The 24,991-nt window shown below is 38.6% G+C and overlaps 11 non-coding genes across 11 annotated transcripts; all 11 read left to right on the forward strand.

Moving 5' to 3' along the window:
- Positions 1-608: 608 nt before the first annotated feature.
- Positions 609-681, forward strand: trnat-cgu (transfer RNA threonine (anticodon CGU)). The gene has a single exon. It is a non-coding gene; the product is annotated as a tRNA-Thr (tRNA).
- Positions 682-3,763: 3,082 nt separating this feature from the next.
- On the forward strand, positions 3,764-3,836 carry trnam-cau (transfer RNA methionine (anticodon CAU)). Its single transcript has one exon. It is a non-coding gene; the product is annotated as a tRNA-Met (tRNA).
- Positions 3,837-6,186: 2,350 nt separating this feature from the next.
- trnam-cau (transfer RNA methionine (anticodon CAU)) lies at positions 6,187-6,259 on the forward strand. Its single transcript has one exon. It is a non-coding gene; the product is annotated as a tRNA-Met (tRNA).
- Positions 6,260-6,766: 507 nt separating this feature from the next.
- trnai-uau (transfer RNA isoleucine (anticodon UAU)) lies at positions 6,767-6,839 on the forward strand. Its single transcript has one exon. It is a non-coding gene; the product is annotated as a tRNA-Ile (tRNA).
- Positions 6,840-10,972: 4,133 nt separating this feature from the next.
- On the forward strand, positions 10,973-11,045 carry trnai-uau (transfer RNA isoleucine (anticodon UAU)). The gene has a single exon. It is a non-coding gene; the product is annotated as a tRNA-Ile (tRNA).
- Positions 11,046-11,552: 507 nt separating this feature from the next.
- trnam-cau (transfer RNA methionine (anticodon CAU)) lies at positions 11,553-11,625 on the forward strand. Its single transcript has one exon. It is a non-coding gene; the product is annotated as a tRNA-Met (tRNA).
- Positions 11,626-11,897: 272 nt separating this feature from the next.
- On the forward strand, positions 11,898-11,970 carry trnam-cau (transfer RNA methionine (anticodon CAU)). Its single transcript has one exon. It is a non-coding gene; the product is annotated as a tRNA-Met (tRNA).
- A 3,307-nt stretch (positions 11,971-15,277) lies between these two features.
- trnat-cgu (transfer RNA threonine (anticodon CGU)) lies at positions 15,278-15,350 on the forward strand. Its single transcript has one exon. It is a non-coding gene; the product is annotated as a tRNA-Thr (tRNA).
- Positions 15,351-17,016: 1,666 nt separating this feature from the next.
- trnat-cgu (transfer RNA threonine (anticodon CGU)) lies at positions 17,017-17,089 on the forward strand. The gene has a single exon. It is a non-coding gene; the product is annotated as a tRNA-Thr (tRNA).
- Positions 17,090-20,038: 2,949 nt separating this feature from the next.
- On the forward strand, positions 20,039-20,111 carry trnat-cgu (transfer RNA threonine (anticodon CGU)). Its single transcript has one exon. It is a non-coding gene; the product is annotated as a tRNA-Thr (tRNA).
- A 2,958-nt stretch (positions 20,112-23,069) lies between these two features.
- Positions 23,070-23,142, forward strand: trnat-cgu (transfer RNA threonine (anticodon CGU)). The gene has a single exon. It is a non-coding gene; the product is annotated as a tRNA-Thr (tRNA).
- Positions 23,143-24,991: the final 1,849 nt, after the last annotated feature.

The following is a 24,991-nucleotide window of genomic DNA, read 5'->3' on the forward strand; positions in this document are numbered from 1 at the left end:
TTTCTGAAGATGAAGTGAAAATGAATTCTCAGTTCTATTGGACGTTCAGACGATACATACTTTTGTCACGGTGCTTACAACGTCACTGTAAAATCTGAAGGTCGGTATCGATATCTATATTTTTTACTTTAGAATGAAATCATTGTTTTTTTCTTAGGTGTTGTGGACTTTCAGACCATACATTTTGGCACGGTGCTTACAACGTCACTGTCAAAATCTGAAGGTCGGTATCGATATTTTTTCTTACACTTAACGCTTTAATGTGCCTGGTTGGTGCAGCAGGCAGCGCGTCAGTCTCATAATCTGAAGGTCGTGAGTTAGATCCTCACACGGGGCAGCAAAGATTTTAAAAAGAAAGTGTTGTCTGAAGAATAAGTGACAATTAATTCTCAGATGTTTTGGACTTTCAGACAATACATACTTTTGTTTCGGTGGATACCACATCTTAAGGTCGATATCTATATTTCTTACTTTCGAATGAAATCATAGTTTTTTTCTCAGGTGTTGTGGACTTTCAGACCATACATTTTGGCACGGTGCTTACAACGTAGGTGTCAAAATCTGAAGGTCGGTATCGATATTTTTTCTTACACTTAAGGATTTAATGTTCCTCGTTGGTGCAGCAGGCAGCGCGTCAGTCTCGTAATTTGAAGGTCGTGAGTTCGATCCTCACACGGGGCAGCAAAGCTTATAAAAAGACTGTTGTCTGATGGTGAAAATTAATTCTCAGTGGTTTTGGACTTTCAGACAATACATACTTTTGTCGCGGTGGAAACCACATCTTAAGGTCGATATCAAATTGTTTTACTTTAGAATGAAATCATAGTTTTTTTCTCAGGTGTTGTGGTTTTTCAGACCATACATTTTGGCACGGTGCTTACAACGTCACTGTCAAAAAGTGAAGGTCGGTATCGATAATTATTTCTTTCGATTTGTTGATTAAATGTGCTTCGTTAGCGCAGTAGGTAGCGCGTCAGTCTCATAATCTGAAGGTCGCGAGTTCGATTCTCACACGGGGCAGCAAAGATTTTAAAAAGAAAGTGTTCACGGAAGATGAAGTGAAAATTAATTCTCAGATGTTTTGGACTTTCAGACAATACATACTTTTGTCACGGTGGAAACCACATCTTAAGGTCGATATCAAATTGTTTTACTTTAGAATGAAATCATAGTTTTTTTCTCAGGTGTTGTGGTTTTTCAGACCATACATTTTGGCACGGTGCTTTCAACGTCACTGTCAAAAAGTGAAGGTCGGTATTGATAATTTTTTCTTTCGATTTGTTGATTAAATGTCTCGTTAGCGCATTAGGTAGCGCGTCAGTCTCATAATCTGAAGGTCGTGAGTTCGATCCTCACATGGGGCAGCAAAGCTTTTAATAAGAAAGTGTTGTCTGAAGATGAAGTGAATATTAATTCTAATTGGTTTTGGACTTCCAGACAATACATACTTTTGTCACAGTGGATACCACATCTTAAGGTCGATATCTATATTTTTTACTTTAGAATGAAATCATTGTTTTTTTCTCAGGTGTTGTGGTTTTTCAGACCATACATTTTGGCACGGTGCTTACAACGTCACTGTCAAAAAGTGAAAGTCGTTATCGATATTTTTTCTTTACGCTTAATGTTTAGAAGTGCCTCGTTGGCGCAGCAGGCAGCGCGTCAGTCTCATAATCTGAAGGTCGTGAGTTCGATCCTCACACGGGTCAGCAAAGCTTATAAAAAGACAGTGTTGTCTGAAGGTGAAAATTAATTCTCAGTGGTTTTGGACTTTCAGACAATACATACTTTTGTCACGGTGGAAACCACATCTTAAGGTCGATATCAAATTGTTTTACTTTAGAATGAAATCATAGTTTTTTTCTCAGGTGTTGTGGTTTTTCAGACCATACATTTTGGCACGGTGCTTACAACGTCACTGTCAAAAAGTGAAGGTCGGTATCGATAATTATTTCTTTCGATTTGTTGATTAAATGTGCTTCGTTAGCGCAGTAGGTAGCGCGTCAGTCTCATAATCTGAAGGTCGCGAGTTCGATTCTCACACGGGGCAGCAAAGATTTTAAAAAGAAAGGGTTCACGGAAGATGAAGTGAAAATTAATTCTCAGATGTTTTGGACTTTCAGACAATACATACTTTTGTCACGGTGGAAACCACATCTTAAAACCTCTTGGGGCTAGGTGGGACGCTAGCGTGCCACCCGTGGTGCACTCCATCAACAGCAGGTGCATTTCAAGAGCGGCAAATTTGAATCCAAATAAATGTCAAAATTCAAATTTTTCAAAAATACAACTATGTTACACCATTTGAAAGATAAACATCTCCTTAATCTAACCACGTTTTACGATTTCAAAAAGGTTTTACGGCGAAAGCATAAATTTAGAGTATGTTAGGACAGTACATTTACAAGAGTTGTGTGTAATGTTTTGTCAAGTCAAAGACAGGGTCACCAAAACCATAAAACCAGCTAAAATGATGCACTAACCTTTTACAATCTCCATCAGATGACACTCCTAGGACATTATGTTAGACAATGCATGCATTTTTAGTTCTATCAAGTTGATATTTATATACAAAAACAGCGTTTTACTATGGCATTGATGTTGAGGAAATCGTTTCCCTCCAATAACCGGCAGTCAAGTCAGCGTCACAAATTAAATAATTAAAATTAGAAAACATTGGTAAAATATTATATTGTCATTTAAAGAATTATAGATTTACATCTTTTGAACGCAATCAACTTGCCAGATTTAAAAATAACCTTACTGGGAAATCACACTTTGCAATAATCTGAGCACTGTGCCCAGAAAAATACGCGTTGCGATACAGACTAGACGTCATGTTGGGGAGATCTAAAATCGAAAATACTATGTAAATAATCCATTACCTTTGATTCTCTTCATCAGATGTCACTTCCAGGTATCACAGGTCCATAACGAATGTAGTTTTGTTCAAAAAAGCTCATCATTTATGTCCAAAAATCTCCGTCTCGTTAGCACATGATGTAAGCCAGCCGGACTTCTCGTCATGAACGAGGGGAAAAAATATATTTCCGTTCGTTCAAACATGTCAAACGTTGTATAGCATAAATCATTAGGGCCTTTTTTAACCAGAACATGAATAATATTCAAGGTGGACGAATGCATAGTCTTTTATAACGTATTGGAACGAGGGTACCCAACATGAAGTAGCGCGCCAGGTGTCTAATGGGACATCACCGTTCCATGGCTCTTGTTCGGTCAGATCTCCCTCCAGAAGACTCAAAACACTTTGTAAAGGCTGGTGACATCTAGTGGAAGCAATAGGAAGTGCCAAAATATTCCTAAACCCCTGTGTTTTTCAATGGGATAGGTTTAAAGTCAATACAACACATCAGGTATCCACTTCCTGTCAGAAAATGTCTCAGGGTTTTGCCTGCCAAATGAGTTCTGTTATACTCACAGACACCATTCAAACAGTTTTGGAAACTTTAGAGTGTTTTCTATCCATATATAATAAGTATATGCATATTCTAGTTACTGGGTAGGATTAGTAACCAGATTAAATCGGGTACATTTTTTTTATCCAGACGTGCAAATGCTGCCCCCTAGACCCAACAGGTTAAGGTCGATATCAAATTGTTTTACTTTAGAATGAAATCATAGTTTTTTTCTCAGGTGTTGTGGTTTTTCAGACCATACATTTTGGCACGGTGCTTACAACGTCACTGTCAAAAAGTGAAGGTCGGTATTGATAATTTTTTCTTTCGATTTGTTGATTAAATGTACCTCGTTAGCGCAGTAGGTAGCGCGTCAGTCTCATAATCTGAAGGTCGTGAGTTCGATCCTCACACGGGGCAGCAAAGCTTTTAATAAGAAAGTGTTTTCTGAAGATCAAGTGAAAATTAATTCTCAGTGGTTTTGGACTTCCAGACAATACATACTTTTGTCACAGTGGATACCACATCTTAAGGTCGATATCTATATTTTTTACTTTAGAATGAAATCATTGTTTTTTTCTAAGGTGTTGTGGTTTTTCAGACCATACATTTTGGCACGGTGCTTACAACGTCACTGTCAAAAAGTGAAAGTCATTATCGATATTTTTCTTTACGCTTAATGTTTAAAAGTGCCTCGTTGGCGCAGCAGGCAGCGCGTCAGGCTCATAATCTGAAGGTAGTGAGTTCGATCCTCACACGGGGCAGCAAATCTTTAAAAAAAAAAGTATTTTCTGAAGATGAAGTGAAAATTAATTCTCAGTGGTATTGGACGTTCAGACAATACATACTTTTGTCACGGTGCTTACAACGTCACTGTCAAAATCTGAAGGTCGGTATCCATATCTATATTTTTTACTTTATAATGAAATCATTGTTTTTTTCTCAGGTGATGTGGACTTTCAGACCATACATTTTGGCACGGTGCTTACAACGTCACTATCAAAATCTGAAGGTCGTTATCGATATTTTTTCTTTACGCTCAATGTCTAAAAGTGCCTCGTTGGCGCAGCGGGCAGTGCGTCAGTCTCATAATCTGAAGGTCGTGAGTTCGATCCTCACACTGGGCAGCAAAGCTTATAGAAAGACAGTGTTGTCTGAAGGTGAAAATTAATTCTCAGTCGTTTTGGACTTTCAGACAATACATACTTTTGTCACGGTGGAAACCACATCTTAAGGTCGATATCAAATTGTTTTACTTTAGAATGAAATCATTGTTTTTTTCTCAGGTGTTGTGGTTTTTCAGACCATACATTTTGGCACGGTGCTTACAACGTCACTGTCAAAAAGTGAAGGTCGGTATTGATAATTTTTTCTTTCGATTTGTTGATTAAATGTACCTCGTTAGCGCAGTAGGTAGCGCGTCATTCTCATAATCTGAAGGTCGTGAGTTCGATCCTCACACGGGGCAGCAAAGCTTTTAATAAGAAAGTGTTTTCTGAAGATCAAGTGAAAATTAATTCTCAGTGGTTTTGGACTTTCAGACAATACATACTTTTGTTTCGGTGGATACCACATCTTAAGGTCGATATCTATATTTCTTACTTTCGAATGAAATCATAGTTTTTTTCTCAGGTGTTGTGGACTTTCAGACCATACATTTTGGCACGGTGCTTACAACGTCAGTGTCAAAATCTGAAGGTTGGTATCGATATTTTTTCTTACACTAAATGATTTAATTTGCCTCGTTGGTGCAGCAGGCAGCGCGTCAGTCTCATAATCTGAAGGTCGTGAGTTCCATCCTCACAAGGGGCAGCAAAGCTTATATAAAGACTGTTGTCTGATGGTGAAAATTAATTCTCAGTGCTTTTGGACTTTCAGACAATACATACTTTTGTCACGGTGGAAACCACATCTTAAGGTCGATATCAAATTGTTTTACTTTAGAATGAAATCATAGTTTTTTTCTCAGGTGTTGTGGTTTTTCAGACCATACATTTTGGCACGGTGCTTACAACGTCACTGTCAAAAAGTGAAGGTCGGTATTGATAATTTTTTCTTTCGATTTGTTGATTAAATGTGCCTCGTTAGCGCTGTAGGTAGCGCGTCAGTCTCATTATCTGAAGGTCGTGAGTTCGATCCTCACACGGGGCAGCAAAGCTTTTAATAAAAAAGTGTTGTCTGAAGATGAAGGGAAAATTAATTCTCGGTGGTTTTGGACTTTCAGACAATACATACTTTTGTCACAGTGGATACCACATCTTAAGGTCGATATCTATATTTTTTACTTTAGAATGAAATCATAGTTTTTTTCTCAGGTGATGTGGACTTTCAGACCATACATTTTGGCACGGTGCTTACAACGTCTCTGTCAAAATCTGAAGGTCGTTATCGATATTTTTTCTTTACGCTTAATGTTTAAAAGTGCCTCGTTGGTGCAGCAGGCAGCGCGTCAGTCTCATAATCTGAAGGTCGTGAGTTCGATCCTCACACGGGGCAGCAAAGCTTTTAAAAAAAACAGTGTTTTCTGAAGATGAAGTGAAAATTAATTCTCAGTGGTATTGGACGTTCAGACGATACATACTTTTGTCACTGTCAAAATCTGAAGGTCGGTATCGATATCTATATTTTTTACTTTAGAATGAAATCATTGTTTTTTTCTCAGGTGTTGTGGTTTTTCAGACCATACATGTTGGCACGGTGCTTACAACGTCACTGTGAAAAAGTGAAAGTCGTTATCGATATTTTTTCTTTACGCATAATGTTTAAAAGTGCCTCGTTGGCGCAGCAGGCAGCGCGTCAGTCTCATAATCTGAAGGTCGTGAGTTCGATCCTCACACGGGGCAGCAAAGCTTTTAAAAAAACAGTGTTTTCTGAAGATGAAGTGAAAATTAATTCTCAGTGGTATTGGACGTTCAGACGATACATACTTTTGTCACGGTGCTTACAACGTCGATGTCAAAATCTGAGGGTCGTTATCGATATTTTTTCTTTACGCTTAATGTTTAGAAGTGGCTCGTTGGCGCAGCAGGCAGCGCGTCAGTCTCATAATCTGAAGGTTGTGAGTTCGATCCTCAACGGGGCAGTAAAGCTTATAAAAAGACAGTGTTGTCTGAAGGTGAAAATTAGTTGTCAGTGGTTTTGGACTTTCAGACAATACATACTTTTGTCACGGTGGAAACCACATCTTAAGGTCGATATCAAATTGTTTTACTTTAGAATGAAATCATTGTTTTTTTCTCAGGTGTTGTGGTTTTTCAGACCATACATTTTGGCACGGTGCTTACAACGTCACTGTCAAAAAGTGAAGGTCGGTATTGATAATTTTTTCTTTCGATTTGTTGATTAAATGTGCCTCGTTAGCGCAGTAGGTAGCGCGTCAGTCTTATAATCTGAAGGTCGTGAGTTCGATCCTCACACGGGGCAGCAAAGCTTTTAATAAGAAAGTGTTGTCTGAAGATGAAGTGAAAATTAATTCTCAGTGGTTTTGGACTTCCAGACAATACATACTTTTGTCACAGTGGATACCACATCTTAAGGTCGATATCTATATTTTTTACTTTAGAATGAAATCATTGTTTTTTTCTCAGGTGTTGTGGTTTTTCAGACCATACATTTTGGCACGGTGCTTACAACGTCACTGTCAAAAAGTGAAAGTCGTTATCGATATTTTTTCTTTACGCTTAATGTTTAGAAGTGCCTTGTTGGCGCAGCAGGCAGCGCGTCAGTCTCATAATCTGAAGGTCGTGAGTTCGATCCTCACACGGGGCAGCGAAGCTCTTGAAAAGACAGTGTTGTCTGAAGATGAAGTGAAAATGAATTCTCAGTGGTATTGGACGTTCAGACGATACATACTTTTGTCACGGTGCTTACAACGTCACTGTAAAATCTGAAGGTCGGTATCGATATCTATATTTTTTACTTTAGAATGAAATCATTGTTTTTTTCTTAGGTGTTGTGGACTTTCAGACCATACATTTTGGCACGGTGCTTACAACGTCACTGTCAAAATCTGAAGGTCGGTATCGATATTTTTTCTTACACTTAATGCTTTAATGTGCCTGGTTGGTGCAGCAGGCAGCGCGTCAGTCTCATAATCTGAAGGTCGTGAGTTAGATCCTCACACGGGACAGCAAAGATTTTAAAAAGAAAGTGTTGTTTGAAGAATAAGTGACAATTAATTCTCAGATGTTTTGGACTTTCAGACAATACATACTTTTGTTTCGGTGGATACCACATCTTAAGGTCGATATCAAATTGTTTTACTTTAGAATGAAATCATAGTTTTTTTCTCAGGTGTTGTGGTTTTTCAGACCATACATTTTGGCACGGTGCTTACAACGTCACTGTCAAAAAGTGAAGGTCGGTATCGATAATTTTTTCTTTCGATTTGTTGATTAAATGTGCTTCGTTAGCGCAGTAGGTAGCGCGTCAGTCTCATAATCTGAAGGTCGCGAGTTCGATCCTCACACGGGGCAGCAAAGATTTTAAAAAGAAAGTGCTCTCTGAAGATGAAGTGAAAATTAATTCTCAGATGTTTTGGACTTTCAGACAATACATACTTTTGTCACGGTGGAAACCACATCTTAAGGTCGATATCAAATTGTTTTACTTTAGAATGAAATCATAATTTTTTTCTCAGGTGTTGTGGTTTTTCAGACCATACATTTCGACACTGTGCTTACAACGTCACTGTCAAAATCTGAAGGTCGATATCGATATTTTTTCTTACACTAAATTATTTAATTTGCCTCGTTGGTGCTGCAGGCAGCGCGTCAGTCTCATAATCTGAAGGTCGTGAGTTCCATCCTCACAAGGGGCAGCAAAGCTTATAAAAAGACTGTTGTCTGATGGTGAAAATTAATTCTCAGTGGTTTTGGACTTTCAGACAATACATACTTTTGTCACGGTGGAAACCACATCTTAACGTCGATATCAAATTGTTTTACTTTAGAATGAAATCATAGTTTTTCTCTCAGGTGTTGTGGTTTTTCAGACCATACATTTTGGCACGGTGTTTACAAAGTCACTGTCAAAATCTGAAGGTCGGTATCGATATTTTTTCTTACACTTAATGATTTAATGTGCCTCGTTGGCGCACCAGGCAGCGCGTCAGTCTCATAATCTGAATGTCGTGAGTTCGATCCTCACACGGGGCAGCAAAGCTTTTAAAAAAACAGTGTTTTCTGAAGATGAAGTGAAAATTAATTCTCAGTGGTATTGGACGTTCAGACGATACATACTTTTGTCACGGTGCTTACAACGTCACTGTCAAAATCTGAAGGTCGGTATCGATATCTATATTTTTACTTTAGAATGAAATCATTGTTTTTTTCTCAGGTGTTGTGGTTTTTCAGACCATACATTTTGGCACGGTGCTTACAACGTCACTGTCAAAAAGTGAAAGTCGTTATCGATATTTTTTCTTTACGCTTAATGTTTAGAAGTGCCTTGTTGGCGCAGCAGGCAGCGCGTCAGTCTCATAATCTGAAGGTCGTGAGTTCGATCCTCACACGGGGCAGCGAAGCTCTTGAAAAGACAGTGTTTTCTGAAGATGAAGTGAAAATGAATTCTCAGTGGTATTGGACGTTCAGACGATACATACTTTTGTCACGGTGCTTACAACGTCACTGTAAAATCTGAAGGTCGGTATCGATATCTATATTTTTTACTTTAGAATGAAATCATTGTTTTTTTCTTAGGTGTTGTGGACTTTCAGACCATACATTTTGGCACGGTGCTTACAACGTCACTGTCAAAATCTGAAGGTCGGTATCGATATTTTTTCTTACACTTAATGCTTTAATGTGCCTGGTTGGTGCAGCAGGCAGCGCGTCAGTCTCATAATCTGAAGGTCGTGAGTTAGATCCTCACACGGGACAGCAAAGATTTTAAAAAGAAAGTGTTGTCTGAAGAATAAGTGACAATTAATTCTCAGATGTTTTGGACTTTCAGACAATACATACTTTTGTTTCGGTGGATACCACATCTTAAGGTCGATATCAAATTGTTTTACTTTAGAATGAAATCATAGTTTTTTTCTCAGGTGTTGTGGTTTTTCAGACCATACATTTTGGCACGGTGCTTACAACGTCACTGTCAAAAAGTGAAGGTCGGTATCAATCATTTTTTCTTTCGATTTGTTGATTAAATGTGCTTCGTTAGCGCAGTAGGTAGCGCGTCAGTCTCATAATCTGAAGGTCGCGAGTTCGATCCTCACACGGGGCAGCAAAGATTTTAAAAAGAAAGTGCTCTCTGAAGATGAAGTGAAAATTAATTCTCAGATGTTTTGGACTTTCAGACAATACATACTTTTGTCACGGTGGAAACCACATCTTAAGGTCGATATCAAATTGTTTTACTTTAGAATGAAATCATAATTTTTTTCTCAGGTGTTGTGGTTTTTCAGACCATACATTTTGACACGGTGCTTACAACGTCACTGTCAAAATCTGAAGGTCGGTATCGATATTTTTCTTACACTAAATTATTTAATTTGCCTCGTTGGTGCTGCAGGCAGCGCGTCAGTCTCATAATCTGAAGGTCGTGAGTTCCATCCTCACAAGGGGCAGCAAAGCTTATAAAAAGACTGTTGTCTGATGGTGAAAATTAATTCTCAGTGGTTTTGGACTTTCAGACAATACATACTTTTCTCACGGTGGAAACCACATCTTAACGTCGATATCAAATTGTTTTACTTTAGAATGAAATCATAGTTTTTCTCTCAGGTGTTGTGGTTTTTCAGACCATACATTTTGGCACGGTGTTTACAAAGTCACTGTCAAAATCTGAAGGTCGGTATCGATATTTTTTCTTACACTTAATGATTTAATGTTCCTCGTTGGCGCACCAGGCAGCGCGTCAGTCTCATAATCTGAATGTCGTGAGTTCGATCCTCACACGGGGCAGCAAAGCTTTTAAAAAAACAGTGTTTTCTGAAGATGAAGTGAAAATTAATTCTCAGTGGTATTGGACGTTCAGACGATACATACTTTTGTCACGGTGCTTACAACGTCACTGTCAAAATCTGAAGGTCGGTATCGATATCTATATTTTTTACTTTAGAATGAAATCATTGTTTTTTTCTCAGGTGTTGTGGTTTTTCAGACCATACATTTTGGCACGGTGCTTACAACGTCACTGTCAAAAAGTGAAAGTCGTTATCGATATTTTTTCTTTACGCTTAATGTTTAGAAGTGCCTTGTTGGCGCAGCAGGCAGCGCGTCAGTCTCATAATCTGAAGGTCGTGAGTTCGATCCTCACACGGGGCAGCGAAGCTCTTGAAAAGACAGTGTTTTCTGAAGATGAAGTGAAAATGAATTCTCAGTGGTATTGGACGTTCAGACGATACATACTTTTGTCACGGTGCTTACAACGTCACTGTAAAATCTGAAGGTCGGTATCGATATCTATATTTTTTACTTTAGAATGAAATCATTGTTTTTTTCTTAGGTGTTGTGGACTTTCAGACCATACATTTTGGCACGGTGCTTACAACGTCACTGTCAAAATCTGAAGGTCGGTATCGATATTTTTTCTTACACTTAATGCTTTAATGTGCCTGGTTGGCGCAGCAGGCAGCGCGTCAGTCTTATAATCTGAAGGTCGTGAGTTCGATCCTCACACGGGGCAGCAAAACTTTTAAAAAAACAGTGTTTTCTGAAGATGAAGTGAAAATTAATTCTCAGTGGTATTGGACGTTCAGACGATACATACTTTTGTCACGGTGCTTACAACGTCACTGTCAAAATCTGAAGGTCGTTATCGATATTTTTTCTTTACGCTTAATGTTTAGAAGTGGCTCGTTGGCGCAGCAGGCAGCGCGTCAGTCTCATAATCTGAAGGTTGTGAGTTCGATCCTCAACGGGGCAGTAAAGCTTATAAAAAGACAGTGTTGTCTGAAGGTGAAAATTAGTTCTCAGTGGTTTTGGACTTTCAGACAATACATACTTTTGTCACGGTGGAAACCACATCTTAAGGTCGATATCAAATTGTTTTACTTTAGAATGAAATCATTGTTTTTTTCTCAGGTGTTGTGGTTTTTCAGACCATACATTTTGGCACGGTGCTTACAACGTCACTGTCAAAAAGTGAAGGTCGGTATCGATATTTTTTTCTTTCGATTTGTTGATTAAATCTGCTTCGTTAGCGCAGTAGGTAGCGCGTCAGTCTCATAATCTGAAGGTCGTGAGTTCGATCCTCACACGGGGCAGCAAAGCTTTTAAAAAGACAGTGTTGTCCGAAGATGAAGTGAAAATTAATTCTCAGTTGTTTTGGACTTTCAGACAATACATACTTTTGTCACAGTGGATACCACATCTTAAGGTCGATATCTATATTTTTTACTTTAGAATGAAATCATAGTTTTTTTCTCAGGTGATGTGGACTTTCAGACCATACATTTTGGCACGGTGCTTACAACGTCACTGTCAAAAAGTGAAAGTCGTTATCGATATTTTTTCTTTACGCTTAATGTTTAAAAGTGCCTCGTTGGCGCAGCAGGCAGCGCGTCAGTCTCATAATCTGAAGGTCGTGAGTTCGATCCTCACACGGGGCAGCAAAGCTTTTAAAAAAACGTGTTTTCTCAAGATGAAGTGAAAATGAATTCTCACTGGTATTGGACGTTCAGACGATACATACTTTTGTCACGGTGCTTACAACGTCGCTGTAAAATCTGAAGGTCGTTATCGATATCTATATTTTTTACTTTAGAATGAAATCATTGTTTTTTTCTTAGGTGTTGTGGACTTTCAGACCATACATTTTGGCACGGTGCTTACAACGTCACTGTCAAAATCTGAAGGTCGGTATCGATATTTTTTCTTACACTTAATGTTTTAATGTGCCTCGTTGGTGCAGCAGGCAGCGCGTCAGTCTCATAATCTGAAGGTCGTGAGTTCGATCCTCACACGGGGCAGCAAAGCTTTTAAAAAGACAGTGTTGTCCGAAGATGAAGTGAAAATTATTTCTCAGTTGTTTTGGACTTTCAGACAATACATACTTTTGTCACAGTGGATACCACATCTTAAGGTCGATATCTATATTTTTTACTTTAGAATGAAATCATAGTTTTTTTCTCAGGTGATGTGGACTTTCAGACCATACATTTTGGCACGGTGCTTACAACGTCACTGTCAAAAAGTGAAAGTCGTTATCGATATTTTTTCTTTACGCTTAATGTTTAAAAGTGCCTCGTTGGCGCAGCAGGCAGCGCGTCAGTCTCATCATCTGAAGGTCGTGAGTTCGATCCTCACACGGGGCAGCAAAGCTTTTAAAAAAAAAAGTGTTTTCTGAAGATGAAGTGAAAATGAATTCTCACTGGTATTGGACGTTCAGACGATACATACTTTTGTCACGGTGCTTACAACGTCGCTGTAAAATCTGAAGGTCGGTATCGATATTTTTTCTTACACTAAATGATTTAATGTGCCTCGTTGGTGCAGCAGGCAGCGCGTCAGTCTCATAATCTGAAGGTCGTGAGTTCGATCCTCACACGGGGCAGCAAAGCTTATAAAAAGACAGTGTTGTCTGAAGGTGAAAATTAATTCTCAGTGGTTTTGGACTTTCAGACAATACATACTTTTGTCACAGTCGATACCACATCTTAAGGTCGATATCTATATTTTTTACTTTAGAATGAAATCATAGTTTTTTTCTCAGGTGATGTGGACTTTCAGACCATACATTTTGGCACGGTGCTTACAACGTCACTGTCAAAATCTGAAGGTCGTTATCGATATTTTTTCTTTACGCTTAATGTTTAGAAGTGCCTCGTTGGCGCAGCTGGCAGCGCTTCACTCTCATAATCTGAAGATCGTGAGTTTGATCCTCACACAGGGCAGCAAAGCTTATAAAAAAAAAGTGTTTTCTGAAGATGACGTGAAAATGAATTCTCACTGGTATTGGACGTTCAGACGACACATACTTTTGTCACGGTGCTTACAACGTCGCTGTAAAATCTGAAGGTCGGTATCGATATCTATATTTTTTACTTTAGAATGAAATCATTGTTTTTTTCTTAGGTGTTGTGGACTTTCAGACCATACATTTTGGCACGGTGCTTACAACGTCACTGTCAAAATCTGAAGGTCGGTATCGATATATTTTCTTACACTTAATGCTTTAATGTGCCTCGTTGGTGCAGCAGGCAGCGCGTCAGTCTCATAATCTGAAGGTCGTGAGTTAGATCCTCACACGGGGCAGCAAAGATTTTAAAAAGAAAGTGTTGTCTGAAGAATAAGTGACAATTAATTCTCAGATGTTTTGGACTTTCAGACAATACATACTTTTGTTTCGGTGGATACCACATCTTAAGGTCGATATCTATATTTCTTACTTTCGAATGAAATCATAGTTTTTTTCTCAGGTGTTGTGGACTTTCAGACCATACATTTTGGCACGGTGCTTACAACGTCAGTGTCAAAATCTGAAGGTCGGTATCGATATTTTTTCTTACACTTAACTATTTTATGTGCCTCGTTGGTGCAGCAGGCAGCGCGTCAGTCTCATAATTTGAAGGTCGTGAGTTCGATCCTCACACGGGGCAGCAAAGCTTATAAAAAGACTGTTGTCTCATGGTGAAAATTAATTCTCAGTGGTTTTGGACTTTCAGACAATACATACTTTTGTCACGGTGGAAACCACATCTTAAGGTCGATATCAAATTGTTTTACTTTAGAATGAAATCATAGTTTTTTTCTCAGGTGTTGTGGTTTTTCAGACCATACATTTTGGCACGGTGCTTACAACGTCACTGTCAAAAACTGAAGGTCGGTATCGATAATTTTTTCTTTCGATTTCTTGATTAAATGTGCTTCGTTAGCGCAGTAGGTAGCGCGTCAGTCTCATAATCTGAAGGTCGCGACTACGATCCTCACACGGGGCAGCAAAGGTTTTAATAAGAAAGTGTTGTCTGAAAATGAAGGAAAAATTAATTCTCAGTGGTTTTGGACTTTCAGACAATACATACTTTTGACACAGTGGATACCACATCTTAAGGTCGATTTCTATATTTTTTACTTTAGAATGAAATCATTGTTTTTTTCTCAGGTGATGTGGACTTTCAGACCATACATTTTGGCACGGTGCTTACAACGTCTCTGTCAAAATCTGAAGGTCGTTATCGATATTTTTTCTTTACGCTTAATGTTTAAAAGTGCCTCGTTGGTGCAGCAGGCAGCGCGTCGTCTCATAATCTGAAGTTCGTCAGTTCGATCCTCACACCGGGCAGCAAAGCTTTTAAAAAAACAGTGTTTTCTGAAGATGAAGTGAAAATTAATTCTCAGTGGTATTGGACGTTCAGACGATACATACTTTTGTCACGGTGCTTACAACGTCACTGTCAAAATCTGAAGGTCGGTATCGATATCTATATTTTTTACTTTAGAATGAAATCATTGTTTATTTCTTAGGTGTTGTGGACTTTCAGACCATACATTTTGGCACGGTGCTTACAACGTCACTGTCAAAATCTGAAGGTCGGTATCGATATTTTTTCTTTCGATTTGTTGATTAAATTTTCTTCGTTAGCGCAGTAGGTAGCGCGTCAGTCTCATAATCTGAAGGTCGTGAGTTCGATCCTCACACGGGGCAGCAAAGCTTTTAAAAAGACAGTGTTGTCCGAAGATGAAGTGAAAATTAATTCTCAGTTGTTTTGGACTTTCAGACAATACATACTTTTGTCACAGTGGATACCACATCTTAAGGTCGATATCTATATTTTTTACTTTAGAATGAAATCATAGTATTTTTCTCAGGTGATGTGGACTTTCAGACCATACATTTTGGCACGGTGCTTACAACGTCACTGTCAAAATCTGAAGGTCGTTATCGATATTTTTTCTTTACGCTTAATGTTTAGAAGTTCCTCGTTGGCGCAGCAGGCAGCGCCTCAGTCTCGTAATTTGAAGGTCGTGAGTTCGATCCTCACACGGGGCAGCAAATCTTTTAATAAGAAAGTGTTGTCTGAAAATGAAGGGAAAATTAATTCTCAGTGGTTTTGGACTTTCAGACAATACATACTTTTGTCACAGTGGATACCACATCTTAAGGTCGATATCTATATTTTTTACTTTAGAATGAAATCATTGTTTTTTTCTCAGGTGATGTGGACTTTCAGACCATACATTTTGGCACGGTGCTTACAACGTCAATGTCAAAATCTGAAGGTCGTTATCGATATTTTTTCTTTACGCTTAATGTTTAGAAGTGCCTCGTTGGCGCAGCAGGCAGCGCGTCAGTCTCATAATCTGAAGGTCGTGAGCTCGATCCTCAACGGGGCAGCAAAGCTTATAAAAAGACAGTGTTGTCTGAAGGTGAAAAATAATTCTCAGTGTTTTTGGACTTTCAGACAATACATACTTTTGTCACGGTGGAAACCACATCTTAAGGTCGATATCAAATTGTTTTACTTTAGAATGAAATCATTGTTTTTTTCTCAGGTGTTGTGGTTTTTCAGACCATACATTTTGGCACGGTGCTTACAACGTCACTGTCAAAAAGTGAAGTTCGGTATTGATAATTTTTTTTTTCGATTTGTTGATTAAATGTGCCTCGTTAGCGCAGTAGGTAGCGCGTCACTCTCATAATCTGAAGGTCGTGAGTTCGATCCTCACACGGGGCAGCAAAGCTTTTAATAAGAAAGTGTTGTCTGAAGATGAAGTGAAAATTAATTCTCAGTGGTTTTGGACTTCCAGACAATACATACTTTTGTCACAGTGGATACCACATCTTAAGGTCGATATCTATATTTTTTACTTTAGAATGAAATCATTGTTTTTTTCTCAGGTGATGTGGACTTTCAGACCATACATTTTGGCACGGTGCTTACAACGTCTCTGTCTAAATCTGAAGGTCGTTATCGATATTTTTTCTTTACGCTTAATGTTTAAAAGTGCCTCGTTGGTGCAGCAGGCAGCGCGTCAGTCTCATAATCTGAAGTTCGTCAGTTCCATCCTCACACCGGGCAGCAAAGCTTTTAAAAAAACAGTGTTTTCTGAAGATGAAGTGAAAATTAATTCTCAGTGGTATTGGACGTTCAGACGATACATACTTTTGTCACGGTGCTTACAACGTCACTGTCAAAATCTGAAGGTCGGTATCGATATCTATATTTTTTACTTTAGAATGAAATCATTGTTTATTTCTTAGGTGTTGTGGACTTTCAGACCATACATTTTGGCACGGTGCTTACAACGTCACTGTCAAAATCTGAAGGTCGGTATCGATATTTTTTTCTTTCGATTTGTTGATTAAATTTTCTTCGTTAGCGCAGTAGGTAGCGCGTCAGTCTCATAATCTGAAGGTCGTGAGTTCGATCCTCACACGGGGCAGCAAAGCTTTTAAAAAGACAGTGTTGTCCGAAGATGAAGTGAAAATTAATTCTCAGTTGTTTTGGACTTTCAGACAATACATACTTTTGTCACAGTGGATACCACATCTTAAGGTCGATATCTATATTTTTTACTTTAGAATGAAATCATAGTATTTTTCTCAGGTGATGTGGACTTTCAGACCATACATTTTGGCACGGTGCTTACAACGTCACTGTCAAAATCTGAAGGTCGTTATCGATATTTTTTCTTTACGCTTAATGTTTAGAAGTTCCTCGTTGGCGCAGCAGGCAGCGCCTCAGTCTCGTAATTTGAAGGTCGTGAGTTCGATCCTCACACGGGGCAGCAAATCTTTTAATAAGAAAGTGTTGTCTGAAAATGAAGGGAAAATTAATTCTCAGTGGTTTTGGACTTTCAGACAATACATACTTTTGTCACAGTGGATACCACATCTTAAGGTCGATATCTATATTTTTTACTTTAGAATGAAATCATTGTTTTTTTCTCAGGTGATGTGGACTTTCAGACCATACATTTTGGCACGGTGCTTACAACGTCAATGTCAAAATCTGAAGGTCGTTATCGATATTTTTTCTTTACGCTTAATGTTTAGAAGTGCCTCGTTGGCGCAGCAGGCAGCGCGTCAGTCTCATAATCTGAAGGTCGTGAGCTCGATCCTCAACGGGGCAGCAAAGCTTATAAAAAGACAGTGTTGTCTGAAGGTGAAAAATAATTCTCAGTGTTTTTGGACTTTCAGACAATACATACTTTTGTCACGGTGGAAACCACATCTTAAGGTCGATATCAAATTGTTTTACTTTAGAATGAAATCATTGTTTTTTTCTCAGGTGTTGTGGTTTTTCAGACCATACATTTTGGCACGGTGCTTACAACGTCACTGTCAAAAAGTGAAGGTCGGTATTGATAATTTTTTTTTCGATTTGTTGATTAAATGTGCCTCGTTAGCGCAGTAGGTAGCGCGTCACTCTCATAATCTGAAGGTCGTGAGTTCGATCCTCACACGGGGCAGCAAAGCTTTTAATAAGAAAGTGTTGTCTGAAGATGAAGTGAAAATTAATTCTCAGTGGTTTTGGACTTCCAGACAATACATACTTTTGTCACAGTGGATACCACATCTTAAGGTCGATATCTATATTTTTTACTTTAGAATGAAATCATTGTTTTTTTCTCAGGTGATGTGGACTTTCAGACCATACATTTTGGCACGGTGCTTACAACGTCTCTGTCTAAATCTGAAGGTCGTTATCGATATTTTTTCTTTACGCTTAATGTTTAAAAGTGCCTCGTTGGTGCAGCAGGCAGCGCGTCAGTCTCATAATCTGAAGTTCGTCAGTTCCATCCGGGCAGCAAAGCTTTTAAAAAAACAGTGTTTTCTGAAGATGAAGTGAAAATTAATTCTCAGTGGTATTGGACGTTCAGACGATACATACTTTTGTCACGGTGCTTACAACGTCACTGTCAAAATCTGAAGGTCGGTATCGATATCTATATTTTTTACTTTAGAATGAAATCATTGTTTATTTCTTAGGTGTTGTGGACTTTCAGACCATACATTTTGCCACGGTGCTTACAACGTCACTGTCAAAATCTGAAGGTCGGTATCGATATTTTTTCTTACACTTAATGATTTAATGTGCCTCGTTGGTGCAGCAGGCAGCGCGTCAGTCTCATACATTTTGGCACGGTGCTTACAACGTCACTGTCAAAATCTGAAGGTCGGTATCGATATCTATATTTTTTACTTTAGAAGGAAATCATAGTTTTTTTCTCAGGTGTTGTGGACTTTCAGACCATACATTTTGGCACGGTGCTTACAACGTCACTGTCAAAATCTGAAGGTCGTTATCGATATTTTTTCTTTACGCTTAATGTTTAGAAGTGCCTCGTTGGCGCAGCAGGCAGTGCGTCAGTCTCATAATCTTAAGGTTTGAGTTCGATCCTCACACGGGGCAGCAAAGCTTATAAAAAGACAGTGTTGTCTGAAGGTGAAAATTAATTCTCAGTGGTTTTGGACTTTCAGACAATACATACTTTTGTCACGGTGGAAACCACATCTTAAGGTCGATATCAAATTGTTTTACTTTAGAATGAAATCATCGTTTTTTTCTCAGGTGTTGTGGTTTTTCAGACCATACATTTTGGCACGGTGCTTACAACGTCACTGTCAAAAAGTGAAGGTCGGTATTGATAATTTTTGCTTTCGATTTGTTGATTAAATGTGCCTCGTTAGCGCAGTAGGTAGCGCGTCAGTCTCATTATCTGAAGGTCGTGAGTTTGATCCTCACACGGGGCAGGAAAGCTTTTAATAAGAAAGTGTTGTCTGAAGATGAAGTGAAAATTAATTCTCAGTGGTTTTGGACTTCCAGACAATACATACTTTTGTCACAGTGGATACCACATCTTAAGGTCGATATCTATATTTTTTACTTTAGAATGAAATCATTGTTTTTTTCTCAGGTGATGTGGACTTTCAGACCATACATTTTGGCACGGTGCTTACAACGTCTCTGTCAAAATCTGAAGGTCGTTATCGATATTTTTTCTTTACGCTTAATGTTTAAAAGTGCCTCGTTGGTGCAGCAGGCAGCGCGTCGTCTCATAATCTGAAGTTCGTCAGTTCGATCCTCACACCGGGCAGCAAAGCTTTTAAAAAAACAGTGTTTTCTGAAGATGAAGTGAAAATTAATTCTCAGTGGTATTGGACGTTCAGACGATACATACTTTTGTCACGGTGCTTACAACGTCACTGTCAAAATCTGAAGGTCGGTATCGATATCTATATTTTTTACTTTAGAATGAAATCATTGTTTATTTCTTAGGTGTTGTGGACTTTCAGACCATACATTTTGGCACGGTGCTTACAACGTCACTGTCAAAATCTGAAGGTCGGTATCGATATTTTTTTCTTTCGATTTGTTGATTAAATTTTCTTCGTTAGCGCAGTAGGTAGCGCGTCAGTCTCATAATCTGAAGGTCGTGAGTTCGATCCTCACACGGGGCAGCAAAGCTTTTAAAAAGACAGTGTTGTCCGAAGATGAAGTGAAAATTAATTCTCAGTTGTTTTGGACTTTCAGACAATACATACATTTGTCACAGTGGATACCACATCTTAAGGTCGATATCTATATTTTTTACTTTAGAATGAAATCATAGTATTTTTCTCAGGTGATGTGGACTTTCAGACCATACATTTTGGCACGGTGCTTACAACGTCACTGTCAAAATCTGAAGGTCGTTATCGATATTTTTTCTTTACGCTTAATGTTTAGAAGTTCCTCGTTGGCGCAGCAGGCAGCGCCTCAGTCTCGTAATTTGAAGGTCGTGAGTTCGATCCTCACACGGGGCAGCAAATCTTTTAATAAGAAAGTGTTGTCTGAAAATGAAGGGAAAATTAATTCTCAGTGGTTTTGGACTTTCAGACAATACATACTTTTGTCACAGTGGATACCACATCTTAAGGTCGATATCTATATTTTTTACTTTAGAATGAAATCATTGTTTTTTTCTCAGGTGATGTGGACTTTCAGACCATACATTTTGGCACGGTGCTTACAACGTCAATGTCAAAATCTGAAGGTCGTTATCGATATTTTTTCTTTACGCTTAATGTTTAGAAGTGCCTCGTTGGCGCAGCAGGCAGCGCGTCAGTCTCATAATCTGAAGGTCGTGAGCTCGATCCTCAACGGGGCAGCAAAGCTTATAAAAAGACAGTGTTGTCTGAAGGTGAAAAATAATTCTCAGTGTTTTTGGACTTTCAGACAATACATACTTTTGTCACGGTGGAAACCACATCTTAAGGTCGATATCAAATTGTTTTACTTTAGAATGAAATCATTGTTTTTTTCTCAGGTGTTGTGGTTTTTCAGACCATACATTTTGGCACGGTGCTTACAACGTCACTGTCAAAAAGTGAAGGTCGGTATTGATAATTTTTTCTTTCGATTTGTTGATTAAATGTGCCTCGTTAGCGCAGTAGGTAGCGCGTCACTCTCATAATCTGAAGGTCGTGAGTTCGATCCTCACACGGGGCAGCAAAGCTTTTAATAAGAAAGTGTTGTCTGAAGATGAAGTGAAAATTAATTCTCAGTGGTTTTGGACTTCCAGACAATACATACTTTTGTCACAGTGGATACCACATCTTAAGGTCGATATCTATATTTTTTACTTTAGAATGAAATCATTGTTTTTTTCTCAGGTGATGTGGACTTTCAGACCATACATTTTGGCACGGTGCTTACAACGTCTCTGTCTAAATCTGAAGGTCGTTATCGATATTTTTTCTTTACGCTTAATGTTTAAAAGTGCCTCGTTGGTGCAGCAGGCAGCGCGTCAGTCTCATAATCTGAAGTTCGTCAGTTCCATCCTCACACCGGGCAGCAAAGCTTTTAAAAAAACAGTGTTTTCTGAAGATGAAGTGAAAATTAATTCTCAGTGGTATTGGACGTTCAGACGATACATACTTTTGTCACGGTGCTTACAACGTCACTGTCAAAATCTGAAGGTCGGTATCGATATCTATATTTTTTACTTTAGAATGAAATCATTGTTTATTTCTTAGGTGTTGTGGACTTTCAGACCATACATTTTGCCACGGTGCTTACAACGTCACTGTCAAAATCTGAAGGTCGGTATCGATATTTTTCTTACACTTAATGATTTAATGTGCCTCGTTGGTGCAGCAGGCAGCGCGTCAGTCTCATACATTTTGGCACGGTGCTTACAACGTCACTGTCAAAATCTGAAGGTCGGTATCGATATCTATATTTTTTACTTTAGAAGGAAATCATAGTTTTTTTCTCAGGTGTTGTGGACTTTCAGACCATACATTTTGGCACGGTGCTTACAACGTCACTGTCAAAATCTGAAGGTCGTTATCGATATTTTTTCTTTACGCTTAATGTTTAGAAGTGCCTCGTTGGCGCAGCAGGCAGTGCGTCAGTCTCATAATCTTAAGGTCGTGAGTTCGATCCTCACACGGGGCAGCAAAGCTTATAAAAAGACAGTGTTGTCTGAAGGTGAAAATTAATTCTCAGTGGTTTTGGACTTTCAGACAATACATACTTTTGTCACGGTGGAAACCACATCTTAAGGTCGATATCAAATTGTTTTACTTTAGAATGAAATCATCGTTTTTTTTCTCAGGTGTTGTGGTTTTTCAGACCATACATTTTGGCACGGTGCTTACAACGTCACTGTCAAAAAGTGAAGGTCGGTATTGATAATTTTTTCTTTCGATTTGTTGATTAAATGTGCCTCGTTAGCGCAGTAGGTAGCGCGTCAGTCTCATTATCTGAAGGTCGTGAGTTTGATCCTCACACGGGGCAGGAAAGCTTTTAATAAGAAAGTGTTGTCTGAAGATGAAGTGAAAATTAATTCTCAGTGGTTTTGGACTTCCAGACAATACATACTTTTGTCACAGTGGATACCACATCTTAAGGTCGATATCTATATTTTTTACTTTAGAATGAAATCATTGTTTTTTTCTCAGGTGATGTGGACTTTCAGACCATACATTTTGGCACGGTGCTTACAACGTCTCTGTCAAAATCTGAAGGTCGTTATCGATATTTTTTCTTTGCGCTTAATGTTTTAAAGTGCCTCGTTGGTGCAGCAGGCAGCGCGTCGTCTCATAATCTGAAGTTCGTCAGTTCGATCCTCACACCGGGCAGCAAAGCTTTTAAAAAAACAGTGTTTTCTGAAGATGAAGTGAAAATTAATTCTCAGTGGTATTGGACGTTCAGACGATACATACTTTTGTCACGGTGCTTACAACGTCACTGTCAAAATCTGAAGGTCGGTATCGATATCAATATTTTTTACTTTAGAATGAAATCATTGTTTATTTCTTAGGTGTTGTGGACTTTCAGACCATACATTTTGGCACGGTGCTTACAACGTCACTGTCAAAATCTGAAGGTCGGTATCGATATTTTTTTCTTTCGATTTGTTGATTAAATTTTCTTCGTTAGCGCAGTAGGTAGCGCGTCAGTCTCATAATCTGAAGGTCGTGAGTTCGATCCTCACACGGGGCAGCAAAGCTTTTAAAAAGACAGTGTTGTCCGAAGATGAAGTGAAAATTAATTCTCAGTTGTTTTGGACTTTCAGACAATACATACTTTTGTCACAGTGGATACCACATCTTAAGGTCGATATCTATATTTTTTACTTTAGAATGAAATCATAGTATTTTTCTCAGGTGATGTGGACTTTCAGACCATACATTTTGGCACGGTGCTTACAACGTCACTGTCAAAATCTGAAGGTCGTTATCGATATTTTTTCTTTACGCTTAATGTTTAGAAGTTCCTCGTTGGCGCAGCAGGCAGCGCCTCAGTCTCGTAATTTGAAGGTCGTGAGTTCGATCCTCACACGGGGCAGCAAATCTTTTAATAAGAAAGTGTTGTCTGAAAATGAAGGGAAAATTAATTCTCAGTGGTTTTGGACTTTCAGACAATACATACTTTTGTCACAGTGGATACCACATCTTAAGGTCGATATCTATATTTTTTACTTTAGAATGAAATCATTGTTTTTTTCTCAGGTGATGTGGACTTTCAGACCATACATTTTGGCACGGTGCTTACAACGTCAATGTCAAAATCTGAAGGTCGTTATCGATATTTTTTCTTTACGCTTAATGTTTAGAAGTGCCTCGTTGGCGCAGCAGGCAGCGCGTCAGTCTCATAATCTGAAGTTCGTCAGTTCCATCCTCACACCGGGCAGCAAAGCTTTTAAAAAAACAGTGTTTTCTGAAGATGAAGTGAAAATTAATTCTCAGTGGTATTGGACGTTCAGACGATACATACTTTTGTCACGGTGCTTACAACGTCACTGTCAAAATCTGAAGGTCGGTATCGATATCTATATTTTTTACTTTAGAATGAAATCATTGTTTATTTCTTAGGTGTTGTGGACTTTCAGACCATACATTTTGCCACGGTGCTTACAACGTCACTGTCAAAATCTGAAGGTCGGTATCGATATCTATATTTTTTACTTTAGAAGGAAATCATAGTTTTTTTCTCAGGTGTTGTGGACTTTCAGACCATACATTTTGGCACGGTGCTTACAACGTCACTGTCAAAATCTGAAGGTCGTTATCGATATTTTTTCTTTACGCTTAATGTTTAGAAGTGCCTCGTTGGCGCAGCAGGCAGTGCGTCAGTCTCATAATCTTAAGGTCGTGAGTTCGATCCTCACACGGGGCAGCAAAGCTTATAAAAAGACAGTGTTGTCTGAAGGTGAAAATTAATTCTCAGTGGTTTTGGACTTTCAGACAATACATACTTTTGTCACGGTGGAAACCACATCTTAAGGTCGATATCAAATTGTTTTACTTTAGAATGAAATCATCGTTTTTTTCTCAGGTGTTGTGGTTTTTCAGACCATACATTTTGGCACGGTGCTTACAACGTCACTGTCAAAAAGTGAAGGTCGGTATTGATAATTTTTCTTTCGATTTGTTGATTAAATGTGCCTCGTTAGCGCAGTAGGTAGCGCGTCAGTCTCATTATCTGAAGGTCGTGAGTTTGATCCTCACACGGGGCAGGAAAGCTTTTAATAAGAAAGTGTTGTCTGAAGATGAAGTGAAAATTAATTCTCAGTGGTTTTGGACTTCCAGACAATACATACTTTTGTCACAGTGGATACCACATCTTAAGGTCGATATCTATATTTTTACTTTAGAATGAAATCATAGTTTTTTTCTCAGGTGTTGTGGTTTTTCAGACCATACATTTTGGCACGGTGCTTACAACGTCACTGTCAAAATCTGAAGGTCGGTATCGATATCTATATTTTTTACTTTAGAAGGAAATCATAGTTTTTTTCTTAGGTGTTGTGGACTTTCAGACCATACATTTTGGCACGGTGCTTACAACGTCACTGTCAAAATCTGAAGGTCGGTATCGATATTTTTTCTTACACTTAATGCTTTAATGTGCCTCGTTGGTGCAGCAGGCAGCGCGTCAGTCTCATACATTTTGGCACGGTGCTTACAACGTCACTGTCAAAATCTGAAGGTCGGTATCGATATCTATATTTTTTACTTTAGAAGGAAATCATAGTTTTTTTCTCAGGTGTTGTGGACTTTCAGACCATACATTTTGGCACGGTGCTTACAACGTCACTGTCAAAATCTGAAGGTCGGTATCGATATTTTTTCTTACACTTAATGCTTTAATGTGCCTCGTTGGTGCAGCAGGCAGCGCGTCAGTCTCATAATCT

Source organism: Salmo salar, chromosome ssa02 (genome assembly GCF_905237065.1).
Source record: "Salmo salar chromosome ssa02, Ssal_v3.1, whole genome shotgun sequence".
Lineage (NCBI taxonomy): Eukaryota > Metazoa > Chordata > Actinopteri > Salmoniformes > Salmonidae > Salmo > Salmo salar.